At 40.2% G+C, this 10,458-nt stretch overlaps 1 protein-coding gene across 2 annotated transcripts in view; it reads right to left on the bottom strand.

Moving 5' to 3' along the window:
- LOC137642407 (uncharacterized) overlaps nucleotides 1–10,086 on the bottom strand; it is a 15,115-nt gene extending 5,029 nt beyond the window's left edge. The window contains exons 1-2 of one of the 2 annotated variants that reach the window (XM_068374951.1): nucleotides 9,992–10,086; nucleotides 6,505–6,635 (exon numbers count right to left, since the gene is read on the bottom strand). The gene's annotated coding sequence lies outside the window, so the exon portion shown is untranslated. Of the gene's footprint in view, nucleotides 1–6,504; nucleotides 6,639–9,991 lie in introns of both variants that reach the window. The other variant, XM_068374950.1, reaches the window with a different exon arrangement.
- Between the last annotated feature and the right edge of the window lie 372 nt (nucleotides 10,087–10,458).

Genomic DNA, 10,458 nt, shown 5'->3' with positions numbered 1-10,458 from the left:
GTCGTGCTGAGAGTGTTGCACCTCCTGCACCTGTGGTGCACCAACCTCCTGCACCCGTTCAGCCTGTGCTGCACCCGCCTGCACCGGTGGTGCACCAACCTCCTGCACCCGTTCAGCCTGTGCTGCACCCGCCTGCACCGGTGGTGCACCAACCTCCTGCACCCGTTCAGCCTATGCTGCACCCGCCTGCACCGGTGGTGCACCAACCTCCTGCACCCGTTCAGCCTGTGCTGCACCCGCCTGCACTCGCTGCACCCAGTCGCAGCTCCATCTGCCAGGCGTACGATGTTGAACCACTTTCGGAGTTTGCTGTTCACAGTGTTGTTCAGCCTCAGCCTTCTTTAAGGCAACCCTTGCTTTGGGATCAGGAGAGTTACACTCTTCCTCCTCCTCCCCTTGCTGCTCCTCCAGTGGTGCAACTCTCGGTTGGGGTTCAACAACCTCTCCCCTCCGTGAGTCTGTCTGCTCAACCAGCGCTGCACCGAGTTCAACCCTCATCTAGGCAAGCTCATCTACACCATGCACTTGCGCCTCAGGAGCCTCAGCTTGCTAGAACTTTACCTTGTTCTGCGCAGCCTCAACCTTCTCATGCTCCACTCATCTCTCAGGAACAGGAACGGACTACTCCGCCTCCGTCCTCCGCTTAGCTGGTACAATCCTTGGGTGCAACTCTTGCTAGGAGTCAACCTCCTTCACCCTTGCACCTGCCTTCTGCTCCGTCTGTTGTTCAGCCTATGCAGTCTGAACCTCAGGTTTTCCCTCAAGTTGAGGAAACCTCTGTTGTTGTTCCAGCTCGTTCTGACTCTGCTGTTCAGCATACCATGGTTTAAACCCCATGCAAGCATGCATTAAGCACTCTAGCACTGGTCATGGAATTTCTGAGAAATGTTAAACGCCATGCACACGCTCTGCTTTCCTTTCAGCAGGCTCTGCTTACAGCAGGCTCTACTTCCTACATGCTCAGCATTCAGCATGCTCTGCATTCAGCATGCTCTGCATACAACATGCTCTGCATACAGCATGCTCTGCATTCAGCATGCTCTGCATACAGCATACTCTGCATACATCATGCTCTGCATACCTTACCGCATGCTTCTCAACACATCTTGGGTTGTTGCCAACTCACTAGACTGTCAAGCAGTTTCATAACGTTGCCTTCTAGTCTGCTGCTTTGCACCAGTGAACCCTCACTCAGAGAACTTAGCTTTTCTAGGATAAGGTCCCTGTAGATGAGAAAGTTCTTTTCTCCCTCCTTCTGATATTCCCTTGAGGACTCTGTCATTTGGAGGGAGCCTTTAGCTGCATAACCTCTTATGGACTTTTATTTAAGCATAACATGCTTACAGGGAAGGTAATGGTTACACTTCAGCCGCTAATCCCGTCTGTTACCACACCTGCTCCCATAGACCTTGAGCTGTGTTGCATGACATGCAGTCCAAGCTTAGTCCTTGTTAGAGGATTTTTTGTTTACGGAGTCAATGTGTCACGGGGAAGACGTTCAACAACCAACAGAAGGGACTTGTTGTGACGCAGTGGGCAACCTCAGCAACCCGTTAAGGAGTTGTCTGTACGACCCAGACAGTCTAGACAGATTCGGGTTGTCACTGTACTTCCTCGCTTGCCCATGATTGACAGTTTACAGACTGTGCAGCAGTATCATGATCTTGTGTCCGGCTCCGTCAGACGACTGGCTTTTAAGAGCTCCCTCAAGTCGTCGCTGTCTGGAGATTTTCAAATGGACTATGGATCTGACCAAGGAACTGGGCCTCCTGGTCAATTTTGAGGAGTCTCAGCTCGTTCCATCCCAGACCATTGTCTCCTTGGGTATGGATCTTCAGAGTCGAGCTTTTCGGACTTGTCCGTCGGCCCCAAGGATCTTCCAAGCCCTAGAATGCATCCAGAGCATGCTGAGAAGGAACCGATGCTTAGTCAGGCAGTGGATGAGTCTAACAGGGACACTTTCATCGCTGGCCCTGTTCATCGAGTTAGGGAGACTCCACCTCCGCCCCCTTCAGTATCATCTAGCTGCTCACTGGATAAAGGACATGACGCTAGAGACGGGCTCAGTTCCTGTTTCCGAAGAGATGAGGTCTACTCTAACGTGGTGGAAGAACAGCATTCTTCTCAAGGAAGGTCTACCATTGGCTGTTCAGTCCTCCGACCACCGTCTCTTCTCGGACGCATCGGACACGGGCTGGGGTGCGACACTGGACGGACAGGAATGCTCGGGAACATGGAATCAGGAGCAAAGGACACTTCACATCTATTGCAAGGAGTTGTTGGCAGTTCATTTGGCCTTGATAAACTTCAAGTCCCTCCAGCTTAACAAGGTGGTGGAGGTGAACTCCGACTACACCACAGCCTTGGCTTACATCTCCAAGCAGGGAGGGACTCATTCGAGGAAGTTGTTCGAGATCGCAAGGGACCTCCTCATTTGGTCAAAAGATCGAAAGCTCACGCTGGTAACGAGGCTCATTCAGGGCGATATGAATGTCATGGCAGATCGCCTCAGCCGGAAGGGTCAGGTCTTCCCCACAGAGTGGACCCTTCACAAGAATGTTTGCAGCAGACTTTGGGCCCTGTGGGATCAGCCAACCATAGATCTATTCGCTACCTCGATGACCAAGAGGCTCCTCTTGTATTGTTCTCCGATTCCAGACCCAGCAGCAGTTCGCGTGGATGCCTTTCTGCTGGATTGGTCCCATCTCAACCTGTATGCATTCCCGCCGTTCAAGATTGTCAACAGGGTACTTCAGAAGTTCGCCTCTCACAAAGGGACACGGCTGACGTTGGTTGCTCCCCTCTGGCCCGCGAGAGAATGTTTCACTGAGGTACTGCAATGGCTGGTCGACGTTCCCAGGACTCTTCCTCCTAGAGTGGACCTTCTGCGTCAACCTCACGTAAAGAAGGTACTCCCAACCTCCACGCTCTTCGTCTGACTGCCTTCAGACTATCGAAAGACTCTCAAGAGCTAGAGGCTTTTCGAAGGAGGCAGCCAGAGCGATTGCCAGAGCAAGGACGACATCCACTCTCAGAGTCTATCAGTCTTTATGGGAAGTCTTCCGAAGCTGGTGCAAGGCCAATGCAGTTTTCCTCAACCAGTACCAATGTAACCCAGATTGCTGACTTCCTGTTACATCTAAGGAACGTAAGCTCCCTATCAGCTCCTACGATCAAGGGTTACAGAAGTTTGTTGGCAGCGGTTTTCCGCCACAGAGGCTTGGATCTTTCCTCCAACAAAGATCTACAGGACCTCCTTAGGTCTTTTGAGACCTCAAAGGAACGTCGGTTGTCCACTCCAGGCTGGAATCTAGACGTGGTCCTAAGGTTCCTAATGTCATCAGGATTTGAACCGCTCCAATCAGCCTCTTTTAAGGACCTCACATTAAAAAACTCTTTTCCTCGTGTGCTTAGCAACAGGTAAAAGAGTAAGTGAGATCCACGCCTTCAGCAGGAACATAGGTTTCACATCTGAAACGGCTACATGTTCCTTACAGCTCGGTTTTTTGGCTAAAAACGAGCTTCCTTCCCGTCCTTGGCCTAAGTCGTTCGAGATCCCAAGCCTGTCCAACATGGTGGGGAACGAACTGGAGAGAGTACTTTGCCCAGTTAGAGCTCTTAAGTACTATCTAAAGGTCAAAACCATTACGAGGACAATCAGAAGCCTTATGGTGTGCTATCAAGAAGCCTTCTCTACCAATGTCTAAGAACTCAGTTTCTTACTACATCAGGCTTCTGATTAGAGAAGCAAATTCTCATCTGAAGGAAGAAGACCTTGCTTTGCTGAAGGTAAGGACACATGAAGTGAGAGCTGTGGCTACTTCAGTGGCCTTCAAACAGAACCGTTCTCTGCAGAGTGTTATGGATGCAACCTATTGGAGAAACAAGTCAGTGTTCGCATCATTCTATCTCAAAGATGTCCAGTCTCTTTACGAGTACTGCTACACCCTGGGTCTATTCGTAGCAACGAATGCAGTAGTAGGCGAGGGCTCAGCCACTACATTCCCATAATCCCATAACTTTTTAACCTTTCTCTTGAATACTTTTTATGGGTTGTACGGTCGGCTAAGAAGCCTTCCACATCCTTGTTGATTTGGCGGGTGGTCAATTCTTTCTTGAGAAGCGCCAAGGTTAAAGGTTGTGATGAGGTCCTTTAGTATGGGTTGCAGCCCTGTATACTTTAGCACCTTTGAGTTGATTCAGCCTCCCAAGAGGAACGCTGCGCTCAGTAAGGAAGACGATCTTATTAAAGGCAGAGTAACGGTTCAAGTCGACTTCCTTACCAGGTACTTATTATTTCATTGTTATTGTGGATAACTGATTATATGAAATATGGGATACTTAGCTATCCTTTAATCTTGTACACTGGTTTTCACCCACCCCCCTGGGTGTGAATCAGCTACATGATTATCGGGTAAGTTTAATATTGAAAAATGTTATTTTTATTAATAAAATAAATTTTTGAATATACTTACCCGATAATCATGATTTAATCGACCCTCCCTTCCTCCCCATAGAGAACCAGTGGACCGAGGAATAATTGAGGAGGTGTCAACAAGAAGTACTTGAGTACCTGGCCACAGGTGGCGCTGGTAAATACACCCCCTTCTAGTATTGTGATAGCTGGCGTATCCCTCCATAGAATTCTGTCGGGCAACGGAGTTGACAGCTACATGATTATCGGGTAAGTATATTCAAAAATTTATTTTATTAATAAAAATAACATATTTTTATCTGTGACATTTTAGATTAAAAAGTTAGTGTCAATAAGTACTGTGTGAAAATACAGCTCCTGTATAATAAGAGTAAATGAATAAGTTTATTAAATCCTCTGCATACTTACTCCATATTTGACATGCTGAATAGGTTTTTTACTTACTAAATTTTCATGTTTTCTTTCCTTGTTTATAACAGTAACATTAAAACTTTGCTAAGATAGCATTTAGTTACCTTGTATGTCCATAAGGTGTATATGTTCAATTGCATTAAATTTCTTTGTTTGGTACATAAAATATAAATGCCATTATAGTACTATTTAGAAATTATCACAATTCAACCCTTGTTACAGGAGAATGATTAAGAGGAGCTTGTAATTATACATATATTCATGAATATTGCTTTATTATGGTACATTTGGGAATATGAATTTATTCTATTCAAGTGAATAGAATTTCTGTCTAATTGAGTTGTAGCCCTGATAAGTAGTATAGCAAATAAAATGCGTGAATACATATGAAATATGCTGTAGAAAAATTTAAATTGTTGATTAGACAAGTTAGAATAGCAAATCTGTGCTACCAGTCCAAGAATAGCACACAAGATTAAAATCTTAAATAGTAAACATAGTTAAATTGCTAATTTAATTGAGAAAGAGATGTCTAGATGAAGTTGGGCCCAAGTATGAAAGAAAGGAGTCTTTTGAGTCATAATATTTTCAAGAGAAGAGGAATGCAATCAAGTAGTGCCACAGTCCCTTTCATTTCTAAAGTCAGTGTGATCATACATGACAAAGTTTTAGGAAAGGTGGAAAATGCATTGAATTATGTGTGGAGGACCTGACAAAGAGATGCCAATTGACTCCCGCGAGTTATGGCAGAAAGTCTTAGCAGAAGTTTAGGTCCTGGCTAATAAATGAAGCTTTTTGCAGCAAGTAAGGAATGGTCAGATAAATTCAAGAGAGCATATACAGTATAGTAGTTTGAAAAATATAAAAGTTACAAGAGAATCGGAATTTGAGGATGAGGAAGCACGAAGCGTGTATCAAACAAAATTTAGAGTGATCAATAAAGAAAGAAAATACAATCCAAGGCAAGTGACGAGGCTATATCTTTTTGGATGAGGAATGCTTAGCAAGGCCTACAATCTTTAGAATCCCAAACAGACATTTGGGTTCAACGTATGGAATTATTGGTTGACTGCAGTTCTTTCTAGCAATAAGATGTGCTACAGAATAGAGCCAGACGTTCATCCCCTCAAGAATCTATACATCATGAAGGGCAAAAACAACTTCACTTCAGAATTTTTGGTGACAATGGCATGTCCTGGGTCACTACTACACTCTTGAATCAATGATTCAATGAATGCTACCTTCCTGAATTGAAATCATACATGGAGAAGGAAAGTTTGCTTTTCAAGGCACTCGATACAACCAGTCTTACAACCCCTAGATCAAGTCATCATTTAGTTGTAAGACCCTCCAGCACTCAACAGGTAAGAATATCTACTTTTTGAAAGAAAATAATGACCTAATAATACATATACCTTATTCATAAATTTTTCTAGAAGTGTCTTCAATAAGTTGATAAGTAGTTTATAGCACTTTTTATAGCTTGTAAAAAGTTATGAGTCTATCTCATAGTTACATATAAAATGGGATTAAAATCCCTATTTCATGATTCTGTAGAGTAGACCTCTTTGACTGCTTTCTCTGCTCCCATTATATTCCTATAATTTTTACTGTATGTACGCTAAATGCGTTATTTATATAGTTGGATCAACACTCACCAGGTTTTCAAGATGATAGGAACAGCTACAGATGTAGATCCTGATATGAATGTAATGGACTACTGGAAGGTGTTTACAGGTGCTAATGCCATCAGTTCAATAAAGAAGTTACAGCCCCAAACTATCAATGCCTGCTGGAAGAAAATTTTGTTCAGGGATTATCAGTGACTTTTAAAAGACTTCCCTGAAATAGATGCCTATGTAATGAAGATACTACACATGACAAAATTACTTGGTGGCAATAGAACGGGGAAACTTTCTGTATGATGACATTGCTGAACATGGAGAGAAACATCAGGAAGATCTGCTTTAAAGAATTCATTAAATTGTCAAAATAAGAGGAGGAACTGGTCTTGAAAAAATTAGTGAGGTGTTTAGAATGTAAAAATTTGAAAGGCAAAACGAAAAAATATGCATCAATGAAATAAAGTGAATCGAAATCTTGCAGAAGCTATGTTAACTTTGTAGCAAGCATATGACAAGAGGAAAAGAAGATAACGGCTACCCATTACAATGTTCTTTTTTAACATTAGAAATAGGGTTTACTACTAGTGGATGAACAGTACACAATTCAGTACCATCAACGTTGTTTGCTCCCGACACAATTCTGCTTTGTCAGTTACCATCTGAAACATTTTGCTTTATCTGCTCCCGACCCTAATGCAGCTTTGTTTGCTCCTGATTTGGCACTCGTTACTCTACATATACAGTACTTTTCACGACATCGTTTATCCATTACTGTACCATTTAAGTTTCCTCTACTAACAACTGACAAGGATCATGATGATTTTTCTGCCATTTCTTCAAGTTATTAAAAGATGCTAAGAACCATATACTTTCATCCCCCATATTATCAGTGAATTCATCAGAAGAATGTCACCATCACCACCATATACCAAGTGATCATTGGAAAAAACAATATAGGAGTAGGTGAATACCCGAGTAGCCTCAATTACTGTACTTCATTATATTCAAGATATGTAGTGTAGCTTTGATGTAACTCATAATGTACAGTATGTACCATGTGTACTTTACTGTATGTATTAGTGCTACCTGTAGTGTAATAGGTACTACTATATACTGTTCCCATATAATCTGCAAAATTAGGTATTTGTGGTGTGCTCTGAACGTAATACATACTGATGAGGAGGATCAACTATATTTAAAGCCTTGTAATTTTCATCAACCTCTCATGATTTGGACTAGAAGGATTCAAACTTTTAGAAAAACTGCCGCAGAGTGAATTTCATTACAGTAGATTGAACTGCTGTTTTATAAACCTGTAGCATTCCCAATGAGATCACATCTCTTTTCAAATAGTTCTGGTATTTCGCTAATAATAATTGCTTTTATGGTGTTACATTACTTTAATGATAATGATTTTCCTATCAATTTAAAAGGCATTCACCTAGTGATCACTGATGTATGCAAAGAGTTGATTAGGATACAGGATTGGCAATGTCTAGCCTTTGCAGATAACTGAAACAGCCATATCTTCATAAATTGATGTCATAAATTCAAAATTTTAGTGTTACTAGAATTTATATACAGTGCACACCTACATTTCTATGCAATAATTTTTTATACAGTATATCTAATATTATAATCACTGAAACATTATAATCACTGCCACATTCATCCTTTACCAGCTAAATTTCCAATGAAACCCAGCCCCGGGTAAATTGAACCCTCTATACACATTGCATCATCCATACATATCAGGCACCCACTCCGGGTTTTTTCTCATATTGTACATCTTTCATGCCAAATATGCAACCCTTTCTTGGCCCTCAATTCCTATCTCTTGACACATGTAGATTATATGAACAGTATATTTCTCCATTAACAATTATGATCCATTTTTTCTGCATGACCAAACCACCTCTGATCCAGCCTTTTACGTATACTTTACAGTACCAATCTTTTTGCTACAAGTACATATCCACATTCCTCGCCCAATTAATTCATCTTAAACTCAAGATCCTACGAACAGTTTATATCTAAGATTTACTAATTTTTATTATTTGCATTAAGCTTCCAGACCACATACAATGAAGAAAAGGTGGCGCAGTAATCTTGTTACTTTATATATTTCTGCCTCGGTTTCCACAGATAATTCAAATCTCATCAATCTTTTGTGTCCTCTTTTAAACACAAACATTTACCAGTATATGAAATCTTTCTCCACTGTCCTCAGTACTCTACATATACAGTACTTTTCACGACATCGTTTATCCATTACTGTATCATTTACAACCATCAACCATGCCACAATAGATTGACAACTCATTTTCTCTCCCACGATTTTTCACCTACATCAATGGTTTTCCCGGAACTTGTATTAATCCATCCATAAAAATGTTAGACATCCAAGGCAACATAATATGCACTTTTCTCAGACCTAATTTTACACCAAACCACCTATTTGTCCACACTTTCTTAACATTCTTTCATTTCCACTGCAAGGATATTCTATTGTTCCCAATAGCTTATCCTATATACCATGCTTTCTCAACACCCTTCACATTGCCTCTTGATTCTATTTAAAGCCTTTATTGTGTGTGTATGCTATATACAATATAGCTTTTTCCTTTTACATTATACAGTACAGTATATTCAAATTTATAGCATTGCGTAACTGTTTCATATCAAATGTTTGATTTGTACATCCTCTTTCTTGTCTTAACCCACACAGTTTTCCTCCTGTCAGTCCTTCTGTCATCTGACTTATTTTCTCAATTGAAATGCTATTTTACTCCTTCTCTGGTGTGCTAAGTTAAGGAACATTATACCATACAGTATTTGAAGCAATGCTCTACATGCATACACCCAAAATTTTAATACTGATAAATAATCACTTTTAAAACTTTATATGAGTTCTTATACAGGTTACAATATAGTTACTGTATTTTAAATCATGACATGTAATTGTGGACCTATTTAATCATCATAAACTTGCACAAAGCTCATTATGCCAATGATAACAAACAAGGAACAACACGGTAGTATTTTTCATTGATTATAAGATGTCATACAAGAAAAAAAGCAACAGATCCACGACGGAATATAAATATATGAAATGGACTAGTCTTTACAATACAACGAGAGTTTTAGTCTATTGGTATTTTACTGGCTGCTTTCTTGCATTCTGCATTTCCTTCCACTAGTTGTATTTGTTCCACCAATTTACTGATTGCTCTATTAGTCTTTTACCATTTTTTTTTTCATTTGTTTCACTGCTATTCAGGAATCTTAAAATAGCTATGTAAGGGTTGTCATAAATTTGGGGCTAAAAAACTTTAAAATTTCACTTTTTATGACTGTATCTTTCTTTTAAGATGTGGGCTGCTCGAGTATGCCTGCTTCATAGTTAATATTTTTGAGAAATAATTAGCCTTATATTTGTATATGTGCTTCTTTACATTACACTGGCCCTCTGACATTATTGTCTGAATTAAAACTAATGATAATCCTAGAATGACCTTACCTTAATTCTTTAATATTTCCAAGACTGCGAAGATAATTATGTAAAATGCTTTCAACTTTTTAATATGTTCACTAAAGTATGATACTCGAGTGGTTTTTGTTGATAGGAAGATTATGATTTCAAGTGGTAGATAATTTTCATATCTTATCTATACCAATGCCAGGGATTCATTACTGTTCATGCTTGTTGTAGAAGGTTTATTTACAAGCAGAATTTTCACCTGTTCTAAAAGTAAATTCTAATGCAAAAAATACCTTGTTAAGTCTGAGTATGCTGGAGGGTCTATCAAATGTGCAGAATTTTGGAGAAGCAGAAATCTGCTCTTTAAAACTAAGCATGACTAGCCTATAGAAATGAATACACACACACATAAATATATATAATAATATATATATATATATATATATATATATATATATATATATATATATATATATATATATATATATATATATATATATATATAT

This window comes from Palaemon carinicauda, chromosome 6 (genome assembly GCF_036898095.1).
Source record: "Palaemon carinicauda isolate YSFRI2023 chromosome 6, ASM3689809v2, whole genome shotgun sequence".
Classification (NCBI taxonomy): Eukaryota; Metazoa; Arthropoda; class Malacostraca; order Decapoda; family Palaemonidae; genus Palaemon; species Palaemon carinicauda.
Note: the sequence above shows the minus strand (reverse complement) of the source record. Positions and strands in the feature narration are given on the sequence as shown.